This window comes from Stegodyphus dumicola, chromosome 7 (assembly GCF_044657685.1).
Source record: "Stegodyphus dumicola isolate Sdum_Otavi_A_Nest chromosome 7, ASM4465768v1".
NCBI lineage: Eukaryota > Metazoa > Arthropoda > Arachnida > Araneae > Eresidae > Stegodyphus > Stegodyphus dumicola.
This window is the reverse complement of record NC_140774.1, coordinates 178,255,226-178,282,320: the sequence shown is the minus strand read 5'-3', so window position 1 is coordinate 178,282,320 and position 27,095 is coordinate 178,255,226. Positions and strand designations below refer to the sequence as shown.

The 27,095-nt window shown below is 33.4% G+C and overlaps 1 long non-coding RNA gene across 1 annotated transcript; it reads left to right on the top strand.

The window, feature by feature from the left end:
• The first annotated feature begins 4,854 nt into the window (after positions 1 to 4,854).
• LOC118191228 (uncharacterized) lies at positions 4,855 to 23,413 on the top strand. The gene is made up of 2 exons (XR_004758542.2): positions 4,855 to 5,140; positions 16,349 to 23,413. It is a non-coding gene; the product is annotated as an uncharacterized LOC118191228 (long non-coding RNA).
• The last annotated feature ends 3,682 nt before the right edge of the window (positions 23,414 to 27,095 follow it).

Genomic DNA, 27,095 nt, shown 5'->3' with positions numbered 1-27,095 from the left:
TAGATAGATGAAAGAAAAGGAGAGAAGCATATCATCTCAGTCTTCCATAGATATGTTATTTTTTTACACTTATCGAACAGGAACCTAACGTATCTATCGTGTAAAAACAGGATTAGGTGTATATATATGGTAGCAACATTTTAATGCAACATTGTGTACATTTGCTGAGGTTTGACTTCGTTCCTACTTTGCAAATTTATAAACTGAGAAAGAAATTCAGAAATATAGATTATTGCTTTCAAGATCGAGTGAAGAGAAATTGCAGTGCCGTGCCACAAACTGATAAAAGTCATACTTAAATTTAACTTAAGAGATGACGATGTTGTACTCTGTTTATCATTGACCGGAAAGCAAGTGCAAAAGATTCAGGTGGATATGGGAGATTAAGTATCACGTTTACTCACATTGTTACCTCCGGAGATATTACAATTAATAGCAAGAGAATCCTAAGAAAGTTTTGAGAACTATATGTATATTAAAGGTATTTTGTTTAAGAGATTTAAAATAAAATTGGAAAACTTTTGGAAAAACTGTTTAGCAATATCCTGAAAAATCATGAAGAAACTTTAATTACGAAATGATGAATCATTTCCAAAAGTAGGGCTAGAGATTAAAAGGCTTGAAAGATTCAATAATGACTGATCAAGTGAACAATCGAGCACCGGAGAAGGGAGCATTTTCTTAATGAATGGGCGAAGAGAATTTTCCCTACACAATTAGCAGACGAGCTCGATGAAGTGGTCGAACAAACTTTATAAAGGTGACTAGGACAATTCCAAAACAGAAGCATACCGAAAAATGGCGCTTTGGCTTACCTCTGAGAAAAAACCCATGAAAATATTAAAAATGCATTTCAGAATTAAAAATTTCAAACACCACTAGTTACTCAACCTACGAAATTGGAAGCACCGGGACAGACTACCAAACGTGTATGCTATTCATGATTCTCGATTTGTTCTACCAAAAATAATCAGAATCAAACTGTTCACAGCAATAATGTGAAAACCTCAACCTCAAATCCAGTTGATGAAGCTGAATTGTTGTGTAGCAAATTTAAATTAATTGCTATTAAGGCTTTTGTCTAAATAAATTTAGTTAGAAGTAGATTAGCAAGGCAGTTTGAAAACTTTCCTTACATTCAGTTCTTATTGTTAGTTTTCTAGTGTGTATTTTTTTTAATACCTGAACTGGAAGGGGGCTTAAATTACTTGGTCAGTGTTTCTCTAACGGATTTTCTTAGCAAGTTGTAAATAGGAGTTATAGTGTGAAAGAAGGTTACCTTGTTGCTATGCTTTCGTTTGATTAAAGTTTCAGTTTTGAAAATAAATTGCGCTTCGATGCTTCAAGGAGCCGCGGGCGGTTTGTTAGTGTCCGGGTGACAAAGAAATAAGTTTTGTTAAGTACAATTAAAAGGATAGGTTTGACTTTCCTTCTTTGTATTAAGATCTCTTTGATTTTGGAAGATAGCAAGGGTCGAATTTTGTTCTCACGAATATTGTGACTCATGAGGGTTTAGATGTTAGGCTATTGACAGCAGTTGTGTTTTCATTCGTTTCGGGGGGAAAAATGAAAAAAAAAAAAAAATGGAGTAAATTTATCCTACCTTGGTTAGATGTTATATTTACTTTCAGCGTTAATTTTATGTTTGCTTTCAGACTTTGGATGGTCGTGGGAAACGAGATTTCGTTTCAGCTTGTGCGAGAGCGCAATTCAGATTTAGTTTGAGAGCCACTGTTTTAAGAACTAATACAAAAAAGAGAAAGCAACCTCGTCCATTGCTGGCTTGTCAGCACTGTCTTTGGTAAATTCTAAAAATATGCTGTTTTAAAATATTTTTATTTCAAAGAGTCCAGGTTTGATTTCTTGTGTCGTGGTATACTGGTTTCGTATGTCGCTATAAAAGCGCCAGTGAAATTGCGTTGCAGTATATGGTGACCGGAAAAATGCTCACAGAATAATGCTTACAGGTATAAAAGCTCACAGGAAAAAAGCCCACAAGAAAATATGTCCACATAGAAAAAAGCTCACATGGAAAAATGCTCACTTAGAAATATGCTCACACAGAAAAAAGCTCACATGAAATATGTTCACATGCACAAATGCTCACATTAACCTTTTCAGCGGCGGTAAATAAAAGCATGAAAACTGTAGTAAAATTTTGCATGTACTGTAATATTTTATACCACTGCCCCTGTACGACATTTTTTCCTGTAACTGCCAATAATTAATTTTTGTTTCCCTACTCTATTTTTGATGTGTATCGATAGAAATTGATGTTTGAATGTAGTTATTGAAGTTTGGAGCCAAAAAAGTTGTAAAATTTCTGCAGAAATTAAAAAATTTAGAAATAAAATTAACATTTTTAGGCATTTTGATGATGCCTATCAGTTGAACGTTATGAAGCAGCCTTCGAAAAATCTAAGACTACAAATTGTTGCAAAGGCTCTCATAACGCACTAAATTCATTATTTAATTGTAGCCATTCCAGTATGTGGTTTTTATTTGACGGGCTGAAAAAAAGATTTAGCCTCTCTCAACGTTTGTTTATTAGCTAATGTAAATACAGGATGTACTGAAGTAAAAAGAAAGAAAACATGAAAACTTACATTTGGTAATCGTGAATCATGTAAGAAAATATGACAAAATCGATGATAAAATTAAATATTTTAAGTAATTTAAATAAAATAATCATTCTAAATTCTCATTCATTGTTCTTCTAAATGTTTATATTATAAAATGTGTAACTTATATTTATTACTAGGTGTACCCGCCCGGCGTTGCCCGTGCATTTAGAAAATGCAGATAAGTGAATAGCGCAGGAATAGTAGTGTAGGACATGTAGACTGTCTCTCTCTCTTCCCCCCCCCACAAGCTACAAAAAAGAAATGAATTGTAATTAATCGATTTAATGTATCGTCAAAACAGCAAACTAACGCTAGAATAAAGAAATCAATTGTTACAATCGAACGTTATTTGAAAACAAATAATAATATCAGTGAGTCAAAAAAACCGTGATTAATTAATTATAAATAATTTTTTAAAAATTTTTCTAATTCAAAAATCGAAAATCGGGCTTCGAGGTCTGGTGGCCAGCCCCTTTGTGCTTCCGTATAAAAAATTCCAGGTCCCTGCGTGCGATAGATTTGGCTGGAGAGCTCGGTCAGACAGACAGACAGACACATTACACTTGCTTTTATTATTATAGATTATTTTATTTTTTAACAATTAAAATTGTAATAATTTTTCACTGTATAATTCTGTTTCATATTTACTTCCTTTCTTCTCTTCTTTTCTTAATTCAAAACGGCCCATTTGTTAATCTTGTGTAACAACTGAATCTACACATAAATTATAAAATTTTTGAAATATATACCATAGATGTTATGGTAATTTAAATAATTTTTCTTTAGAAAATTCAAGTAGGTGAACGTTGTTCAAATCGATTAATTATTGATTTTTTAATGTAAGGATATTTCTATGTGAATTATTTATCAGTGGGCTTATTTCCATGTGAGCATACTTCTGTGTGAGCTTTTTCCCGTGTGAGTATATTTCTAAGTGAGCATTTTTCCATGTGAGCTTTTTTCTATGTGGGCATATTTCTGTGTGGACTTTTTTCCTGTGAGCATTTATACCTGTGAGCATTATTCTGTGAGCATTATTCCTATGAGCTTTTTTCCTGTGGGCTTTTTTCCTAGAACCGTAGTTTATTTATGTCCCAAGCATGAGCCACCGCAGTGGAAAGGTTAAAGATTCTTTTAATAAGTAATCATCCTGCGCATCACCGAAAGTTCAAAAAGTTGTTTAGTTAAAAAAATAATTTTAAGTATCACCAAAATAATTTAATCTCATATATCTTGAAAGTTATAGACATTTGAACCGTCGAGTCCCACTAATAATAAAAACAGTTTCGAGATATAAACAGTTGCATATTCTCGCTTTTTTCGCCACTCAAATCTTTCGAATCGCAGTCTAAAATCCTATTAAACACTTTAGCTCGAAATTTTGACAAAATTAATGTAGTAATAACTTCCTGTAGAAGCATTCATTAAAACAAGAATGTATTTGATGTAATTTTAGTGAACTTGAGTCACTAGTATCATTGCGCGCCGCTCTGAGTTTTACAGTTTGGATTTCTGAAAGAATTTAGCATTCCATATTTAGTATTTATGTGTATTCGGTTTTGAAATATTTTCAATCTCGACTTTAAACTTGCTTTAATTTAAAAAGAGGATGCAGAAAAAAAAAACTGATTTCTCATTTAAATATATTTAGTCACATTATTTTGAGAAAAGGAGCCTCACGACTTGAGAGTATTAATTATTTAGTTCTTTTACTGAGTTTGATTAATATCCCCTTAGCATATACTATAACAAAAAAATCTGTATCCTGAAATTTGTTTTTTTTTTTTTATTATTATTATATGCTATTTCAAATTTTGCTTTAATCAAAATTTTAAATTGCAAACAAACGTTTTTTATTCTTTTTATAATAAAAGATTCAATTGATTCAAAAATCTTTAAGGATTTGGTTTTTGAATTTGAGAAAATCAAGCATTCGTGCACTTTCTAAAAAAAAAAAAAAAAAAAAAAAAAAAAAAATTATTCATGCCCTGCAATAAAAATGCATTTTACTTGCTCGGAAGACTTTACTGCTTCTGGTCTATTTCAAAAATGTATATTTTTGCCTTATTTTTACCCTTATTTTCACCTATATTTTCCGATCGACCCTCGGACCAAATATAACCTGCTTGACGTCATTACTCCGTGGATTCAAACTTCCGCGTCCCGCTTCGTTCCAAGACCTCCTACAACGGAAGGGAACAATCAGCTGCCTTCTGAGAGAACGGAAAGAGACATCCTGAAGGTCGGAAATATTAAGAAACATTTCATTTCCTCTCCGGTCAAAACAAACAATAGCTCCTCGGAGATAAAACAACTTCATACTTGTTGCTTGCTCATTGTCTTTATTTTTGTTTTCATTCTAGACATCTCGCTCTGTCGCTCTAGCAGCTCCTAACAGAGTTTTGAGTTGATCTGCATTCGTACAATCAGGGCCGTCGGAAGTGGGCCTGCCCAGCAGGCGGGCGCCGTCCAGAAAGGGGCGCCAGTAGACGATCCCTTGACAACAACCAACGACGGTAATTTTTATTAATAATTATATATTTATAAACAGATATTTGGGAAAGAACTAATCTAAAAAAGTATATAATGATATGAGTTGTATTTAATACAAATATAACTCTTAAACATCTTTACGACGAAATTAAAACTTATTACATATATTTTTAAGTACAAAGAGAATATGCAATTAAAACTTTTGAGCTTACAAAGTGCAAAGTTACATTGCACTGAGCTGGCGAATTTTGATCTACTTATTTTGAAAAACCGCGACACGCTACACCACCTTATCATGTAATTTAACACAACGGCCTTGTATGAAATTCCTTGTGATTCAAATTCTGTTAATAAATTCATGGCTGATGGTGGTAAATCGCTATTAACAAAAATGTTTGCATTAAGGGAGTTGCAAGATTCTTAATTGAAAACCCATACCACCTACTCTCAAGAATCATTCAGCATTTGGTACTCTTCTACTATCGGGACAGGATTCATAAATGTATGATATCTGCACGTGTGAATGTATGTTTGTGCGTTATATGTGTATGTTACATACGACCGTACTTAAATACGTGCATACATGAACACACACATGCATACATACGTACATTTCTGAAGAAATTCGTAAGTGAATCCGGTTCAGATAATAGAAGAGTACCCAATTTTTGAGGTCTCTAAAATTAAAACCACTTTTAAATCAACTGCTATTCTTCGAACTCAATAAAAAAGGATTCTATTTTTACCTATGTTTACCTATGCTGAGTTTTGTGCCCTCCATAATTTTCACGAAACTGGCACTGTTGTTTGCCCTGCTGTTTCCATTTTAAGAATTTTGTATTCATGTCTTAAACCAAATGTTTAATAGCTAGATTTCCTTATTCAAGATTTACAAAATGTTATTTTTAAGAATTAAACTTTTTAAACTGAATAAGAATTGTGAGATTTTGCTAAAATTAATGATTTTGGTTTTTAAAGTGTAACATTATTAGAACATTAGATTTTTATAAAAGTACTTTTTATAAACATCAACATACTTTTATATTTAAATTTTAGTGTGAAACAAATTAATGAAGCAAAAAACGAAGTTGTTCGATTTTGAGAATCTGAAATATAAAGCCGAAAATGCAGCTGGCACAAAAAAACAATCAGGTGTGCTTAATAAGTTTATAAGGTATTTTTTCCTTCCTTTCTGCATATCTTCATGGTGTGACGGTAGCACACTCGGCGCGTATCCGAGAGGTCCAGATTCGAGTCCCAGCAAGGGCATTCCTCATTTTTCGTGTTTCCTACTTCGAAAATCCTAAGGACTCTACAAGAGCCCTGACTATATCTAATTTGAATTGCAGTTCAATTATAAAGCTTCGCCAGGGGCGATTACTGAAGATGAGATGTCTGAATCATGCTAATCAACGAAATTAAATGACAACATTACTACTGATAAGATTCATTCAGAATTAGTAAATTATTCACGACCTGAGGAAATGTTAGATGATTGGGAGTCATTAGTGATTTTAGATTTAGAAGGCTCAGCAAAATGGCCAAATACTGGTAACAAATTACGAATGTTATTAGAAATATTAGAAACGAAACTTGTTCGAAAGCAAAGATATAGTAGTACTTTTTTAATAAGATATAGTGACAGGAAAAACTTTACGCAGGCACATATTAGATCGACACATTTGAAAATTCTCAAAATTGAATGAATTAACGAAAAGTCTAAATATAAGATATATGGTGGCTAAGATAAATTATTCAGAGAAACGAGCTTCTCCTTTATCTACCCGACCGAGCGGTAAAGTCGCTGAACACTGGTAGTTCGGTCCGAGGTTCGAATCCCGCGAACGGGCTGGCTGCATGGGCGTTTTCGTGGTTTTCCCCATGTGTAACGTGTATACGAGCCAGTTTCCCTTAGAAAGTCTTCCACGAAGGCATCCCTCTTCTTAGGCAGATAGCCCTAGTGTGCTTTGCCATAATTAAGTAAACCAAACCAAACCAAACCTTCTTCTACCACTGAAGGATTCCTAGCAGAAATATGTTTGACTGGAACCGATGCGCCGGATAACTACAAGGGACATTTTACAATCGAAATGAAAATGTTTCATTCAAAGCTGTGTCCCTCGTAGCTTTTTTCCAAAGAACTGGTTTTTGCGTAAGTCAACCAATCAGATAGTTCGAAAAGGAAAAATTGCGAAAATATTTCTTTTGATGTGTTGTTGAAGATAAGTAGTGATTGTCATATTGGTTTTGCTAAACCAGATAACCCCCTGCTAACTATCTGCGAAATCAAGCTGAAACTTTCCCTTTCTACTCGCTAACAATGGTAATATGTTAAAAGTAATGGAGCGTTCAACACGAAGACTTTGCGAATGGCATAAGTGATAGCAATATAAACCGAACTTCGTTGGCGATAACTTTCAAGCTATAGCAAACAACACAGACAGCAGTTGCAGCAACATGAAGAATTTGAGACCTAGGGAGGAGTAGTGGATAACAATAAGAACAGAGGAGATTCGAGATACAGGGGGAAAAAGTGATGATAGCGTATTATGTATTGTAATGTTAATATTACTATGCATTCTTACTTGAACGAAAGTTTCTCTTGCATAAATAATATTGTGATTGTTTCTGGTAGTTTGCCTAAGAATGCGTTAAATTTATTATGTTTATACTGTAACTGCATCCTTCAAAAATTAAATTATTTGCGTAATTTTCCCCTCTCAATTTTCATACGATAAAATTAGTAAAAATGGGTAGAAATATGTGAGTAAATACGGTATTTCATATCTTAAGCTATTCAATAATAATCTTAGATTTCACACCAAATGGAAGTAGTGCAGAACAAATAACAATTATTATACAATAAAACAAATAGCAATTATTTTGTTGTTTGAAAAGATAGTGGAATTGAAACCGCAGAACTCTTCTGGGTGTTTTGGGAAGCAAATGACAGGTCGTTGTCAGTATAAAACGGTGACTGAATGTTTAGAGAAATGTAGCACTAGAAAATGAGAGGTCAGAGTAATAGTAGCAAAACAGCAAACATGAAAGGGAAAAGAAATGTACTTCAAATTTTGTCTTTAATAATAAATCCTAGGAGGTGTTATGTTGTATGTGTTTCTTGTATACTCAGTTAATATTGTCACAGGAAAAAGCCATAGTAGACATATTCATTCAGTTCATTTTGCAGTTGTTTACAATTTAATATTTTTAACTCTTCTTCATCAAAGCTTTAGTCAATTCTTTTATGAAATATAATCAATTTAGCATTGAAGCCGCTACTAAATACCCTGTAGTAAAATAAAGTGGAAGCGATTTGTTCTCTAGGGTAGCAGCTAGGAGAAATTTACGATGCTGTTTAAAAATTATGAACAGTGACAATGATGAAAATTATTTTCTAGGGTCCAAATTTAGAACAGTATTTGCTAAGGTCCTCGTGCAGAAGTAAACCAGGGATAGACCATGGCCCGACAAATATCGCATTAGGAAATCTCGTGTACTTTTGGTTTTGTTTGTCCACGTTTGGAAAGAACTCGTGGGTGCGATGGTATGTTATCGCTTCGTCCCACCCTTGTTGCCAGATATTTTATGTCCTCATATCTAGTATATTCTTTAGGTGAATCTTGGTAAACGGAACATCAAGGAATTCTCCTGTTTGCTTCTGTGTTACCTCCTTTACAAATATCCCATCTGCAGCGTTGTTACCTCCGCCTCCACTGTGGCCTTTTATCCTCATGATTGTAATTTTTGTACTTTGCATGTTTTATTAATATTGGTTAATTTCGAGCGCAATTTGGAGTTGACTGGGTTACAAAGTGTTAACACTGCCGCTGGCTTTCTGACTTAATTATGATATGGAGGGATTATTTGGTCATTTGCTATTTTCCATGATACTTTTATTGTCAAAAGTTCTACCTGATAAATGCTGTTATTGTTTTTTAAGTATCCTTGCTATTTTATACAATTGTTGAGGTTCTTTAGCATAAGAATATAGACTGCACACTAACTCTTCTACATATTTTGCGGCCGTTCGTGAATGCTGCAGTTTTGTTGTTGATGGACTCTGCTGTTTCTTGCTGAAATTTTATCCTTGTACGCGGTACAGCAGGATATCTGTTACAGGGAGGGGGAGGCCATTCATATTCTTCAGTTTTATAAAGATGGTCATTAATGAAAATGTTCTGTTTTAACTGCATGACTGTTGTATAAATATCTTCATCTGTTGCTTGTAGGTGTAAAGGGGTTGTTTTGGCTAGGATGTTGAGAGCAACACTTGAAGTTGTATGAAATCCACGTGTTATTTATATAAAGTAAACTATCTCTGATTTGAGGTTAGAATTCTCTTTTTGCGTTCAGTCGTAGATATGGATTTCTCATTCAGAAAGCTCTTTGTAAAGTCGAAGTTTGCACAGAATATCGTACCATGCCTCGAATAATAATAAGAAGAAATGCTTATCAACAAGTGTCGGAATTCCACAGAGGCAGGATCATTTCCTACAGAGAGTGTGGATTATCGTTCCGTGATATCGTCCGTCGCACTGATCTACACCCAATCACTGTCACGCGAATATGGAATCAATGGGTTGCATGAGGGTCATACTGAACGGATATGTAGGATCTCAACGCCCGAGAAAACAGACATATTGTGATGCCAGCCCTGCAAAACCGTACAACCACATCACTGACCATTAGTCTGGAAATGGGTATGTTTGTAGCACGCCCAGTATCCGCTCGTACGGTGCGTCGAGGTTTGCAGCAGCGCGGACTATCAGCACGGCGGCCATTACTTCGGATTCCCTTGACAATGCAGCATAGAGACAAACAGCGACTCTGGTGCTCCGAACAACAAAGCTGGATACAGTAGTGTCACAATGTCGTCTTTTCAGACGAGTCCGGGCTCTGCAGTAGGACGCAGATCGGTACATTTCTGACATCTTACGGTGAGTGGTTGTACCTTATCTTTGAGGCCTGCCAAACGCCATCTTCCAACAAGATAATGCAAGACCACACGTTGCAAGTCGTGTTCTGACCTTCCTCGACACATACGGTACTCGATTATACTCGATTCAGAGTCTCCAGATCTGTCACCCATTGAAAACATCCGGTCATGTGTTGCTGAGAGACTGACCATCCACTCCTCTCGAGTTAGTACATTGATGAAGTGGGGCATAGACTTGAATTAGCATGAAATGAGTTGACCGTTTTTGTCATCCAAACCCAGTTCGATTCCATGCCTAACCAGGAAAAGGCCGTTTTAGCTTCCAGGGGTGGCAGCAGCTTCTACTAATTTCGCACCCCCTATAAACCCCCAAAAGGCTTACAAATTTAATCAATTTGTGTTCATGCCATTCTGTTTGCGTGCAATAAATATATTTTTTTTTCAATTTGCTTTCCTTCATGGTGCTGCAATTTTAATGGCAGCAGTATATTTTCGAATATTTCAATTAAGGTTCTGTAGTTTTCTTGGAATATTGCATGTAAGTGGCCTTTTACAACAAATGCGATGTCGTCAGCAAACGTACTGATTTTGGAGTGGAACGGCCAGTCTGAATTAGTTATTTTGTTGAAAGCAAGTGTTCTAGAGGTCTGCACTCATGCAGGAGAAAAATGTTGCAATGAGAAATCCATATCTACGACTGAACGCAAAACGAGAATTCTAACCTCAAATCAGAGATAGTTTACTTTATATAAATAACACGTGGAAGGCATCCCCGTGTTTGTTTTCGGGAGATAAGAGTTGCTATTATACCAGATAATGCTAGTATGGTTGTTTAAGAAGTCATTTTATGATACTGAAAATATTGTTTGGATAGCTGATGTTCCGTAAGAAATGGAGAATAGAGGGCCACAATAGAGAGTCGAAAGCATGTTGGAGGTCTAGGCTAAGTGTTGCAGAGTGAAGTTGGTGGCATTCGTGAACTTGGTTAACCATTGCTTGGATTGCGTGGATGGTTGAAGATTGCTGTTTGAAGCTTTACTGATTACTATTAACAATTCCTTTACTGTTGAAGTGAAATCGGAGACGTCCACTTTCCAGTACCTTCCACACGGCTGGAAAAAGATTGATTGGTCTGTATGAATTGAGGTTATCAAACGGTATATTTCCTTCAAAAACAGTTTTGAGGCGGTCAGAGAAAATTTTGAGCTCTAAGCATTTATTGCTAAATTTGGCTTTTTCCTGTTTAAAGTTCGAATGATCTAGGAAATTTCTTGCACGTGAAGGATGGGTTGTTTTTGGAGTTCGGAGGGCTGATGTCATTGCAAATTATATTTTGTTCTTTGGTATCCTCAACTTCACTATGATTAGTAATAATGTGTCTGGTATGGCATTTGGGGTTGCTGCTGTTGCGTCTTCAAGGCAGTTGTTGCTGGTGTTCTGAGATAGGAGTGAGGTTGCGGTGGCCTGAATAGTTTGCTTGTCACCATTTTGTGCCCCCCCCCAGTGGACCATATATTTTTTGTTATCGTTTCACTATTCATGCCATGTTTTTAACTTTTCTTCGATGATTAGTTTCTTCATATTCAGCCTTTTTAAAAATTCTTGTAGACTTTTATCCTTTTCGTTTCAAAAGCTGCTGATTTTAGCTTCCTGCGAAGGTCTCGGATCTTATGCTTTTCCTAGCGCAGTTCCTTCATCCACCAGTTTATTTCTGAATTTAAAAACTAGATTCTTACCTTGAATGCTTCTTTGTAGGTGTTTTGAATATAGCTAATAAATCTTTCATTTATTATATTGATTTCTTCTTTTGTTTTGCAGCTTTCTATATTTCGTATTCCTGCTTAAGACTCTTTTGGAATTTCTTTGTGTTATTTTATTGACCTTATATCGAGTTATACTTCTGATAACTGTAGATTCTCATAGGTTAAATGAAATGTACTTATGATCAGATTCTGCATGTTCGTTTAAGGTGCTTCTGTCTTGAATCTGGTTAGCTAGATGGAAGATTGTAATTGTTAAATCGGTCTAACCTTTGCTTCGGACATTATCCGAAAATGGCGTATCTGCTGCTCTTTTGTATAGGATTAAATTATTTGAGTTGAGAAATTCTTCTAGTCGTTCCCCTCTTGTATTTTCCGACTTATATCCTCAGAGGGTTTTGTGGCAGTTGAAATCTCCATGATAATGTGAGCATTTAAATTTCTGTTAAAGGCTATTAATGATGTTGAGAGATTTACCTCTTCTTTCGGGAAGATATAGACCTTGTTAAGAAAAGTTGAGACATTTCATTTCGGCAGTTATAATATCTCTTTGGGTAATGACTGATGTGGGGTTCCATTTATTAATTTAAAATTTTAAACACATTTAATGAATATTAAAGTTATGTTAGATTTTTCAAATATGGCAAAGTCACAAGGACTATCTTCCCAAGATGAGAGATGCCTTCGTGGAGGACTTTCTAAGATAAACTGACTCGTATTCACGATACACGTGGAAAAAAAAAACCATGAAAACCAGCCATGCCTCCGTAATGAGGACGGGCGTACAGATTACGTCCGAAGAAAAATGTGTTTGATCTGCTATAACAAGGATCCGAATCTTCTCTTCTAAAGTATTGTATATTTACACATATTGCGTTTGCGTCGTTCAATTAGTTCGCAGTTAATTAGTTCAGTTAGTTTTAAAATGAAAGATAACGTTTTATGTTGCGCCGAATGGCAACGTTTCTGAGAACTTGCAATTTTCTAGACCACTTGGATGATAAAAGTTCTTTGACTCATACACTGGCAGAATGTGACGAGCTATGTGGATGGTAAATGCACTAGTAACGCAATAAAGCAGATGCACAACGCAGTCAATGCAATAAAGCAGAACTCGAAATAAAAAGACTTAAATCAGAAAGTTTTAAACTATTATTCGCCGGCTTTTGGGTTCCGCGAGGGATTTTTCAAAAACTGAAATTTAATTTAATTTGAAAAAAATTCATAAAAGTTTCATACAACCCAATTCACTGGATTTAAGGATCCAACAAAATGCATTCGTAGGAAAGAGATCCTCGTCTTCATGAAGTTATTCTCATTTAAAACATAAACGTCTGTAACTTTAATGTAATTCAAATATTACTTGCGTCATGGTTTCCTTGCGTGAAAATAATGGATACTTTTTAGGCGACACAATTTACATTGTCGTAGTTTGCAGATCACGTAACGATAACTGACTTAAACAGCTAAACTTGAAACACGATTGACCAAAATTAAAAGTGTAGATGTAGAAATTTGCATATGAGGACGATTAACACAGAATTATTGCAGACCCAACCTGAGATGAATCTAAATTCTTTGGTTCTTGAAAAAAATTGTTGTTTACAGGATATCCAGGTTAAAATTGTTTAAAACATTACAGTTTTCTTAAATCTTATAAGTGGCAAACGGAAATTAGAATTATGCGAATTTGTTGATGCATAGGTAACTGAAAAATCTATGAAAAATAACCTCTTCAAAGGTTTTAAATAAACGAAATACAATCTAGAGATTTAATTAATGATTAAATTAGTAATAACATTTATACAGATTTTTCAGATTTCCTTTCAGAATTATTTTAATTATTCGCATTAAATTACAGGTTCATTTTTCAAAGAAATTACTTTCTTTTTCCGGGGAAGGAAACATGACAAATTAATTGTATAAGGTATTTCTCCTGCCTTCCAGCATGCCTTCGTGGTGTAATGGCGCGTATTCGAGAGGTCAGAGATTTGAGTGCCGGGGACGGCATTGCTCATTTTTCACATCTCTTGCTTCAAAAAAATCGTTATGTCTCTACAACTGTAATTTCAAAGGTATTCGAACCAGAGATCTTCCACTGCTAACTAGATTGCTAACCATTTACCTCAATAAAGCATGCGCGTGAGGAATGCGATAATTCCTTACAGTCATTCAAAAAGAAATCTTCTTGAGGTAGATATCCTCCAATGCTTTATCCTGCTAGCACTCAAGGATACCTGCATTAGGTAGTGAATAATCTACTTTAACTTGGATGTTATTTCAAAGGACGGACATATGCAATTTAATGCATTCGTCGGGAAAAAATGATTCTGTGTCATTTAGTCATTTAGCCGTCCTGTCACTGAGAACGTTTCCTGGGGTGCACCATAGGAAACACCGAATTGCACCCCACAAGAAAGAAGAAACTGTGTTAAATTTTGACTGAGAACACCCTGGGGGGGTGAAGGGATGAGAAGTTATCCAACTCCTCTCCTCTTTTCACCAAATTTCTCAAGAGAACTTTTCGTTTTGTCAGTATTTTAAGTGCCCTTATGCCACACAAGCACTGTATACTTCCACACATTCAAACCTTTTCCAGGACTCGAGCTCTTGTTAAAGGATGCGACACCCAGCAGTGCTAGCCATTATATCCATCAGGGCGGCAACGTCGATGTAATTATATTTGTTTTTCGTTTTTAAATTATAACCTTGATAGTTTTTATATGTTAATAGTCTAATTCCTTAAAAGAAACATTAAACAAAAATATTAAGTATTTTTAAATAAAAATAATTGTATTTGTATTTGGCAGAATTAAAAATGCTCTTAAGATTTAGAGATTTTTACATTCAAATTCTTAAACGAAGTTATTCCTCAATTTAAATTTTTAAGCGCATAATTTTTTAATTTATAATATAAGAAATAAGTAACTTGAAATTTTATAAATAATTTCTCAAGTAAAACTTACAAAGCAAATAATTTTCTAAATTCTATTAATAATTTAAAAAAAATTTAAGCATGTTACGTATAATTTTCTTGAAGTGATATGTTACATGTCGTATTAACAACTCTTTTATTTAAGTTTCACTTATCGATTAAAATATCACTTATCGATATCAAATATCACTTATCGATTCAAGAAATAATTATAAAATTCAAGAAATCATTTAATTTTTCAATAATTTATATTTTACTATACAATTGTACAAACAGATTTTTTAGCCTTAAAAATTTATTTAAAACATCTATTCATTCCTTTTGAGTATGTTACTCATTACATGGGAATTTGTCTTTTGAATTCAGCTTTTTAAAACACATTAGTAACTTTGTTAAGAAAATGCAAAGCTGCAATGAACAATGATAGTTTGAATTACAATAGAAACCTGTTGATTCCAGCATTAATTAAGCTTAGTTCCTCATTCTGAGACGCAAATATGTGAATGTAAATACTCTTTTTCTTATTAGTCATGAACATTTTGACGTAGAAGGACAGGAATCGTAAAAATTCCTCTACGGAAAATGTAGTAGCTATTAGACTCATATTTCAGCACAATGATGGCCAAAAAATTGTTCATACTCCTTTTCCTTCTTTTTTCTTTTTCAGAATTCGGTATTAAAAGCATTGTTTTTATCATTTTATTAGAATGTCATTCAAATACCAATAATTACTCCTTTATCTAGAAATATTCTGGGCAGAAATCTTTCACTTAACGCGGTTTGGATTAGTGTCTTCGAATTAACCCTTTTTTATTGAATGCAACTTGTTACTTACTTAACACGGGGTGAACTTTACGTAACACAATCTAAATAATATTTTTATGAAGGTCACAGTTACAGTTGAATCACACATATTTCCAGTTTATGGGCTTTTGATCTTGTTACTGATATGTATCGAAGACTGCGGTCAGAGTCGCATTTTAGTTATTGTTTACATTATTAAAAGGAAAGCTTTAGTTCAATTTTCCGCTTTGAAAGATGTTAACAAAGCTGTAAACAGAAATGATTTTCTTGGCAACTCTGAGTGGTTTGAAAATGATTTAAAATGTGTACTGGATTTCATAATATGAGAATTCTAGGTGAATATTCAAATGCTGATGTAGAACTGGATCCCAATATGAAAAAAGTATTCATTTTCATAATATGGCTGATAATGCAATGAACTGCTGTAAGGAAAAGTAGGAAAGAATAGATGTTCAGATTGCTTTAGTATTTTTTTTTCAATTCGCGTGTAGCCTAATTTTTCACCCTTCAATGTCAGTGTTTTTCTAAAAAATACTGTGTTGAACTTTTTCTTGGAGCCACAGCTCCTAGTGACTTTTTGGCGAGCTTACTACAATTTATCTTCTTCTCGTTTCATTAATTTTGCAGCATATTGCGCAAAAAAGTTTTAGACCAAACTGGTCTTTTTTTTATATAGTACTTACTACCTAGCTTTTTAATTACATATATACAGAGAGAGAGAAAAATTAAGCTGTGCTTGTATTATAAAAGTTATAATTTGTTTGTGTCTTACGATACTTTTTTTTAATTTCAGGTGAGCAGTTAAAGAAATGCATAGGAAGGAAATGGTAAGAAATGCAGGTGCTCCGAAAAGCGTATACAGGCTTTGACCGCTGACCAATGCACTTAATTTTCCCTCCTGCGTCCTTCCTCCTTCATTCATTATTTCAGGTTGGTTTAACCAACTTGAAATAAGGAATGAAATTAGATAAAGTTCTGAGACAAGAAAATGCATGTTAAAAATGCTGTAAATTGGCAAATGCTGTTAAAGGTTGCAAAGATAGTATAGAGTTTCAGACAATTCCACCTATGCAGATTACCATCCCTCTTAGAAAAGTTTGAAGCTGATGGAACTGTTTAAAATGTCCTCAGAAGTGTTCTGGAAGATAGCAAATATCGAGAAGCCACAAAAGGATATATGTAATGTTAGTAGTGTTATAGAAAAAATGAAAAGTCCCACAAGGAGGGGAACAAAAACAAGTCCCACAAGGATGAACAGAAAATATCAACATGCCCCACAAGGATGAATGCAGTGTTATAGAAAAGTAATGGGGAGCCCCAAAAGGGCAAGGAACGGAAAAACAAATCCCAAAAGGATGAATAGAAAATGTCACAAGCCCCACGAGGATGTTCTGGAAGGTAGCAAATATCAATAAACCCCTCAAGAATGAAGAGCCCCACAAAGACAAAGAACGGAAAAACAAATCCCACAAGGATGAACAGAAAATATCACCAAGCCCCACGAGGATGTTCTGGAAGACTGCAAATATCAAGAAACTTATCAAGGATGAATGTAGTGTTATTGAAGAGAAATGAAAAGCTCCCCAAGAATGAGAAATACAAAAAAAAAAAAAAAAAAAAAATCCCACAAGGACGAATAGAAAATATCAATAAGCCTGACAAGTTATCTGGACAACAGCAAATATCAACAATTCCACAAGCTGATGGAAACATATCGACAGATTTGAAGAAAATCTGTGTCACAAGATGGAAATTCAAAAGCATGTGCTCATCGCATTTTCAGCTTTGATATTGAAAATACAAGACATTTCAAGACTAATTCATACTCCCATAGTGCAGATAACCCGGATCAACGAATACGGTTTATGCATGTGGTACGTGACAAGATGTAGACAGGACACAGTTTCCAAAGAAAAATGTATGGAGCGAGGAAGCTACATTTAAAAGTAGGTGTTGAAAAAAGAAATTATTCATTTTCTCAGATTATTTGGAAAATAAACCATATATTACTAACTGACTTTATGAGCATTCAACGGATATGAATAACGTTTTCGCATACTGTGCAGCTAAATGAATAGCATATGTACAGTTGTTCAAAAAAGTCATTACTAGACTTTTATTTTCACAACCGATGATCGTAGACATATACTTTCAAACACAGAAGTGTTTTAAATGATGCAAATATTCATGATGTGGCATTTTTTAAATTAAAAAACATCAGTTTTATAAAAATTACAAAATTTAACTTTTGCTACAATCTTCCGGATTTTTATATTTATATTTAGGAAAATTTTATGTCCATTATGAAAAATAAAACACAAAACTTTTGACTCTCGGACGACAAAAACTGACCCAGATATTTAATTTGAAAATTTGAGTATTTCCAATTTACGTTGAGAGGCTAGTTAATAAATATATCAGACAAATTTTAGATTTATTTTTTCCTTTAAATGACATTCACTGATATTCTTTTGAGATTTACTAATTTATTTTAAATTCCAATTTTTGCCTATAAATGATAGGTTAGGATACGTTATTTGAATATGGCAAAGTACCCGAGGGCTATCTGCTTAAGGAAAGGAATGCCTTCGCGAAGAACTTTCATGGCTCGTATTCTTCATGTTACACACGGTGAAACGATGAAAACCTACGACGCAGCCAACTTTTTCGCCTAATATTGAATCCAGATCGAACTACCAGTATTCAGCGATCTTAATAATTGAGCGTCTGCTGGGGACCTAGTCAAAAAAGGAAAGTTTTGGAGCATTTAAAAAAGTACCATTGTGTCTAGTTTTTAGAGTCAAAAATGAAAAAAGTAATGATGTGTATCCAGAAAAAAAAAAAAAAGAAAAAAAAAATAGTGTCATTTATATAGAAGCTTTACCTAAAATATGCTTTTTAAGTAATTATTATGATTATTATTATTAGTAGTGGTAATAGCAATATTGTTATTTCCAGATAACTTCAACAGATCAAGTTTATACGTTATCGACCTTTAATACTTTTTTTATAAAGTACCTTCCCTTCTCGTTACACACTTTCAGAAACGCAGAACCGTCTTGTATTTGGATTAATGTGGTATTCAAGCGAACATTACCCCGAGCCAATGTTTATAAGACAATATAGCACTCGGAAATGTAAATGTTGACTTCTTTAGTGCTGCTGATATTTATAAAAATTATCATTAGATGCATTATAAAATAATATAAATTATACATAAAAAGACTTTATTGTACATATTTGTACAGATTATTAAAAATCGTGCTGTTCTTTAAATAGTTTATTTTCTACACTGTGATGTGCTTTTACTATAATCTGATAAATCAAGGAAACCAAATAAAGTATATGTTAACTAATAAGCATACTTAATTTTCAAAACTCTGTTAATAATATTGCCTGATAAGCGGATTGTACGGATTATACACCTATTAAATTATACACATTTTTTGTTGCACGTTATTTAAACTTATTTCCTCGAATTTCATTAGAGACATATTTCTAACTCAATCAATTCAGTTCTCACTTCGCTGCAAAGCAAAAATACATAACAAGTCAATCTTCATTAAAAATTGTAAAATACAGAAGAATCTAAAAACACCAGATATAGTTAAAAACAGTTAAAAAAACAATATTTAAAATTAAAATTAAAGTTTTTTCGTAAAATTAAGCAACTCGGCCAGCGGGCAGGAAGATGTGTTTTTGGTGCACAAAATCTAAAGCTTTCTTTTGATCTCACTTGGCAAAAAGACATTGAAATTGGTGCACAAACTGACTTAATTCACTATTCTATTCTATTAAGAGTTTCAAAAGTAAACAAATGGTAACCTCTTTAGGTTTAGTGCCACATAAATTTTTAAATTGTTGATAATTTTACAACTATTGCATGCAGAATAACCAAAGGCTTTAAAACTTTAACCCGAACATAGGAACAACATAATTCATACACTTTTAGAGCAAAAAATGCACAATTTACCACATATAAGACTGATAAAACTGAGCTCTTCGAGTCCGTAACAGAGTCTGTATATATTTATATATGTTTGGTGCAGCTGATTACAACCAAAAAGGGAGATGCACAACTACAGATTATAGCAGTCCAATATACAAAATTTCATTATTCTGAGGTTTCTCTTGATTTATGCAAATTGTATACACACCTACGTCCGTAGTACCGATGTCAAGGAAAAATAGTCTCTTCTAAATCCATTTTACAAACAGTTTTCGAAAAAAAAATCCTTTATTCTGTCCGTACGTACGTACAGATATCGTACATACAAAACGTAGATATAAAAACATCGTTCAAATGGATTCGAGAGCGGTCAAAATAGATATTTTCGTTGAAATATCATTTTTCATCACTCGTGCTATAAAAATATCCTAATGACTCTACACTTTAAGAGACAACGTGAATGATAGATATTCTATAATGTAACACAACGTGAAGAATGAAAAAGTACAGATAGTATTATGAAGTTAAAAAATCGTTTTTATATTAATAACTACATTATTTAAATAATATAAAAAGGTATTTTATGAGTTAAATGTAATTTAAGAGTTTTATTATCTTTAATCAAAACTATTAATAACAAATAATCATCTTGGAATGTTTGTGCTTCAGATTTTGATATATAAAACATGTTTTAATATTTTATTTCCCATAAATATTTAAATTCCTGTTTCTAATTATTATAACTCGATTTTAGTTGTGAATTACACAAGACTTCTAGGTAAGCAAATATTTATTCCTTACCTATAATTTCCAAATGAAAATGTGTTTACTGAACGAAATGTAAAGCAAGTTAGAAAACACGTTGCCCTGCATGTGAAAACTTTCAAAATGTCACTCCTAAACGACTGATTAAAAAAGAATACATAGTTGAGTAATCTTTTCAAGGTAATTCTACGTACCTTACAACTACCTTTTTCAAAATCTTTTTCATTTTTATGGAATGTTCTGACACATTTTATTGTTACTGAATTATTGATACTAGACAATTCTAATTTTTTAAAACTTTTTTTTTTTTTTTTTTTACTTTCCACAATTGATTTTTGTTTATTTGTTTGTTTTTTATTTTTTTCCTGTTTCTTTATTTTTAAATGTGAATCCAAGAATACTTTTGGCACAGACGTTTTTCTAGGAAGACGAACTAATGAAGGTGGGAAAAAAAAGTCGTTTGTTTCCGTTTGAGAAATAAAAGTTTGTTTAGTCTTCCATGGCATATTATTAACTATCACAAATTAAATGTACTGTGTGAAGTAAGATAGCTGAAATATATGAATATAATGCGTTACATAGCAGAAACTTCTTATTTTTATTAAATGAAAACATTTAGCTATAATTCTCTGATTAAGAAAAGTTTTTGTACTAAGAATTTAACATTTTTTCCTGTACAAAGGTCGAAAATATTTCCCTCCTGATACAGCTTCCGTAAAATTTTATCATACAAAATTTAATCAAGATTAAATTTATTGCTTGTGTTTTTACGGTAAAAATAAAATTTAAAAAAAATCTGAAGGTTTTTCAGATAATTCCAAACGGACTTTTTTTAACGTTTTGTGTGTTACCTTTATTTAGTAAATATCATGTTCTTTGCACTTTATAAGTACCTTCTTCTTTGCACCTTCGTACCTTTTTGGCGTGCCTTCATAGTGTGGTGGTCTGCACACTGGGCCGGTATCCAAGAGGTCCAGGGTTCGATTCCCGGCGAAGACGTTGTTAATTTTTCATCTTTCCTGCTTCCAAAACACCTAATGTCTCTACAGTGGCGCCCGAACTAAAAGGGTTGTGGGTGATGACTCTTCACAGCCAGGATTCGGCGATTGCGTCCCCTAAAAACCACAGTCGTCCTTTGAAAGGGGGAGTATATAAGGTATTTCTCCCGCCTTCTTGGCGTGCCTTCGTGGTGTAGTGGTTCTGCACGCTGGGCCGGTATTTCCAAAGGTCCGTTGTTCGATTCCCGGCGAAGGCGGTTGCTAATTTTTCTTCTTTCCTGCTTCCAAAAAATCCTAATGTCTCTACAACTTAAACCATAAAATTCAAATCAACAGCAATACCACAAACTAATTTAAAAAGAGCATATCGTTAGAATTTCTGATACATAGTCTCGCGCGCTTTTTTTTTTTTTTTTTTTTCCATACAGTGTTGCCATTGCTCGCTTTGAAATCCTTGAGTTTCTTAATCAAAAACTCGTAAATGCTTTAGAAAATATAAAATAGATAATAAAACAAATCCCAAAATCGAAATTTGGGCTTCCAGATATCCACATTCGGGCGGAAAGGTACGTTATTCAAAATTTGATGGCTCTAGATACCGTCGTTTTGTCACAATGCGAGAAACATACATACATTTATGCAGATTCTTCATTATTTGATTTCTTTAAATATAATACAGGATGATAATATTTGGTAGCAACAATTTGAAAAGTGAAACGCCAAAAAATGCCAAAACGAAATTAATAGCCCTTTTGAGCTAATACCCTTTGGTCAGAAAGTAAAAAAAAAAAAAAAAAAAAAGCTAAGCAAAACTGCCAGCTGAATTTGTCGATAAAAACTAAAATTTCAGCAACAACTTATAGTTAGCAAAGTATTCATTCTATTAGGTAGTTTACACTAAGAACAGAGCGGATATTAATGTTGATCCTCAATCTGCACGGTCGCATTTTTATTTCCGTATCACGTTTTAAGTCAAAAGTCGATCGTACATGCACGTACAGTAATTGGCCAACCCTGTGCTGTAGAATCCATGTGGTTGTCAATTTCTGTGAACATTTAAATTTTACTTGTACGCAACTGTTACAAGGCATTATCGCCTTTTCTTATACGTGATGTTGTTAAGTAAGCAATTAGCATATCCAACTAGCAGGTCGAATACCCGTGGTTCGAATTCAGGTGAGGGAAAGGTTGGTTTTTCCCCAAGAATTCTACCATACTCTACCAGTTGCAGAATAATTTTTGTTTTAAATTTTTCTGGATCAATGCTAGAGATAAAACTATAAAACGACATTGACAGACGAAGGTTAGAATTATTTTATCAAATATTATCAAGCCATTATGGAAGAAAGAAATTTGGATCCCAAACTAAAGCTGAAACCCAGTCTTTGCAACTTTAGAAGGTTGAGAAATCAGCTTAGGTTTGCTTTAATGCAAGCGGTTAAAATTAGCAAAGTTTGTTTCGGGTGAAATGATATTTTTGACCACCTTGTCCGTAATCAGGAAAGATATTAATACTTCAGAAGTTTTTTAAATGATCTGAAATTATCCGTAACTGAACATGAAAGCTAAGTTACAAATATTTCTCTTTCTTTTCTTTTTTTCTTTTGCCTAAACGGTGAGCTGGAAATTTTAAACAACATGCATCAAGGAAACAAATATGGAAAAGGAAAACAGAGATGGCGAATCTGCTAATTAAATAACTGGTTTTTATATTGTGACGTTTCTATTTATTCGAATTTCTTTAGATTTTAAATTTACAATGTGTTATGTATTTTTAACAAGGATTAAGCCATGTAATACATATAAGACGCATTATGTTAAGTATCATCTAAAAAAGTCACTACCTATTTAAGAAATATAATACAATAAAATCTCCATTTACGAACTTAATCCATTCCTGAAGGCCGTTTGTCAACCGAAACATTGGAATTAACGTAAAACGGATTAAATTTCGTCTCTGGACTACATGTAATTGCTTATTTAAACTTTGCAATAATACTTTGTGCCTAAGCTCATAACCCAAAACCAGTTGAAATCTATTGTTGTGTTGTTTGTTGTTGTGACTTACCTCGGTTGTCTGAGAACAACATCAGAACAAGCCTACGAAATTTCTCATGGCAAGAAGTACAAAACTGCGCTTATTGTTGGCAAGAGCCTTGAGCACCATATAGGCGACAGTACGACTTTGCTCAGTTCTGACCCAGATTTTGATGCAGAGCAATCTGGAGAGCGGGTATGAGGGTCTCCTACTCCTATCTCCCTACCACAACCATACGAGAGGACTTTTGGCTCATTGAGTATTTAAAATGCCTACATGCCGCACAGACCCTATACATTTACAGACATCCATGCCTTCTCCGGGATTCACACCCGAGCCCATCGGCACTGCAATCAGCGTCGCTAACCACTATCCCGGTTTGGCTGTACCAACTGAAATTTTTAAATATTAAAAAAATGATAATCATATTATTAAACAGATAAAATAGACAAAAACTGAATTTAAATTTACTGTATGTGATACGAAGAATAATTAAATACAAAAGTAGAATTTTTTTTTGGGGGGGGACACCAGATCCTCTTCCATAAAAGTGTTAAGTGGTTTTCTTTAGAAGGGATCTTCTTTTATCTTTGTCTCTAAGTGTGTCTGTGCTTGAGATTCATGCTTCTCTGTTTCGCACGAGATTTATCGGATGTAATTTGTTGTTACCCACGTTTTAAAACATTTCTAAAGTGAAACAAAATAAGATTTGACATTGTCACCTGAAATGATTATGCTATAGTATGCTAATGCTTTATGAAAGTGAAAACTTTGCATTATCCCATTTTGCACAGATTTCGTGGATCAGACAACTTTCTTATTTTTCTTTTTTCCTCTTCTTTTGAAAACATTTCTTCATCAGTTTTCTGATTCTGAAGTTGTAGTTTTTTCTTGTTTAGCTGATTTTATTGTCCTTAGGTAACTTCTCTACACCTTCATTGTAAACATCCTAGTATATGGTTTTGCCTAGAGGCATAGCATCATAGAAAACAAAAAACGTTCTGAGTGTCAAAGTCTCTGCCTACGGGTCAATCTGGTTACAATGTCTTGCATGCAGAATTTATGGTCCTATAAATCGTTTGTTGCAAGGCTTTGTTAATGAGAGTTAAGCAGTGGAAGCTATCAAATCTAACTTTCCATTCCTGAATGTTAATTGTGGCATAGATTGCCTCAAAACACCTTTGAAAATCATATGTTACCGACTTCAGTGAACTCGAAATAAGCTTTGTCGTTGGAGGCTTTATTTGTTTGCGTAATTTGTTTATGAACCTAACTGTTCTTGATGCGAGACGTTCGTGATCATAGTTTCTACCGTACTAGTGTAACAATTATGTTATAACAGTGTTTAAACAAGTAGTTAGAAAATGATGATCATTACTAAAGAAATGTTTGTATCCTGTAAATGTGTGTCAAGAGTGTTCAGAAAGCGGCTAAGATTTTATTTGCATAAATATTAATCTCAATATCTCTTTCCAACTGCAGAGTTTCTTAATATAATGCAGAGAATTGTAAGGGAAAAATTCTCATGCTTGCTGGGTAGGAGATAAGAGTTTTGTAAATGCAAAAGACTAACTCTTTGTGTATTCCCTATAGAGCAAAAATTCCAATTATTAAAATCTGGAATACGAAAGGTTAACACCGGCTGAAAATTTGCATTCGCATTTGAAAACGAATTTACTGACGCAAATCACATTTCAGTGCTTATTATTTATGGAAATTTGACCAAATTTACGAATCAAATCACTCAACTAAATTTACGAATCAAATTATTCGTTTAGTCGATTAATATTTTCCTATTCGATAAAGCAGCATCAGCTGTTATCTTTATCTGGCACATAAAATCATTTATACTAATATCTCAATGAATTTTGCATTTAAATGCATGGAATTTTTTTATGTTAATACATAATGTAAAGTACACTAATTGGAGTCTTTGATCTATGTTTTGTGCTTGCAAAAACCTCCTTCCCACAGCCTTGTTTTGGCAAAATTTTCTAATTTATTTTGAGAAAATTTGTAATTGAATGTACACCGACTCATATCACTTCCGACGAAGATGGGCATGTATATAATCATCTTCTAAGTCGACCGAGTTTTATTCAAAAATTTTGTATATCTGAGTTTTCTTTTCTACTTTCTACTTTAAATTCTATATTGGCGTGTTTTTCTTCCAATTAGATTTTTTTTTCCAAATAAACCGGCAATTTCCAGAAATTTCTCGCAGTTTCCTACTTTGTTGCGCCATTTTGTCATTAGTGTCGTCATTTTAATTTGATTGTGAATATTTTCGTTCTCGGAAGCCGCTGAGGTTTTAATTTTCCATTTTTATTTTTCATTTTTATTAATCCCGCTTTGACATTCTAACATTTTGAAATTTTTGTAAACACTTCATTAATTTGCTTACTTTACAAATGGTCATTTGTCATTACTTTTTTTTAATCTTTCTGTCATGCTGAACGTTATTTTGTATGCCTTCCCCCGAAGTTTTTAATATTTCAACCATTTCCTTCTTTTCCCTTCTACTTCGAGCTTTTGGTGTCTGCTGCTCCATTTTGTGTTTTCTTCTTATTATTATTTTTATTTGTTTTGTTTAACATGCCATCAGAAAACAAACATTTTTATAAGTTATGACTAACTCTCCGAATTTTTTTAACTTTTTTTTTTTTTTTTTTTTTTTTTTTAATTTTAGGCAAGAGACAAATTTGACGGAGAAAAATGTTTTGCTCTCTTCAAATCGGTAAAGTTTTAATTAAAATCTAGGCGACGTTACAGTAATTTTTTTTGCCTAATTAAACCCTATAAATTAATAATATTTTGTGAATTTCTTTCTTCTTATGTTCGAAGTTCATGAACCATAGTTTATACTCCAAGTTAACAAACCACAGTTAAGAGTTTAAAACTTAATTTAAAATGAAAACAGAATTTATTTATTAGAAAACAGACTTAATCGTTGATACCTTCAAGCACATAAATATAAGTTAGATATATATATGTTACAGTGAAAGACCGAAATTGGAGAATGTCGACTTTCATCGGAAAATGTCAACATTCACCAAATACGTCGGTGAAAGATCGAATATTGCATTGCATTCTTGTACATTCGGACCCTCACCGGTGTATGCCGACAATCACAGATATGGTCTGGTGTAGGTCGAAAAGAGAGGTCATAAAGTGTCATAATAGTTTAAGTTGATGTAATAAATAAGATTTGGATCACATAATTTAGTAAGTTTTTTATTACTATTATTTTATTTTCTCATTTAGAACGTACTGTATAATTGTAAGTTTCAACTTCTATTATTTTCCTTTCTCATTTTGAATGTACTGTGTGTTTTAAGTTCTTATATACTTAAGTTCTTATTTTTAAGTCTCAAGTGCGGTTTTTCGCGACTGAATTACGGAGAAGAAAATATAATACTCTTATATGTTCAACATTCACCATTAGCCCATGGTGAATGTCGACATTTACTGGTGTAAGTCAAAAATAAGAGTATTTGGAAAATATTTCGGACATACACCAAGTGACTATGTGAATGTTGACATTCACCGGTGAAAGTCAACATTCTTTAGATTTCGATGTTTCACCGTTGCATATGTTTATAAATGTACTAATGCGTAAATTCATTTATATGAAATTCTAACTACTTTTTCGAAGGCGATAATATGTTAAATAATCTACTAAAAATTAAATTATTATTATTTTATTATTTTGTGGCTTTAGCGCAAGTATTAAGAACTTTCTTACAAATAATTAACAATTAACTTGTTTATTTAAATCATATATATATAC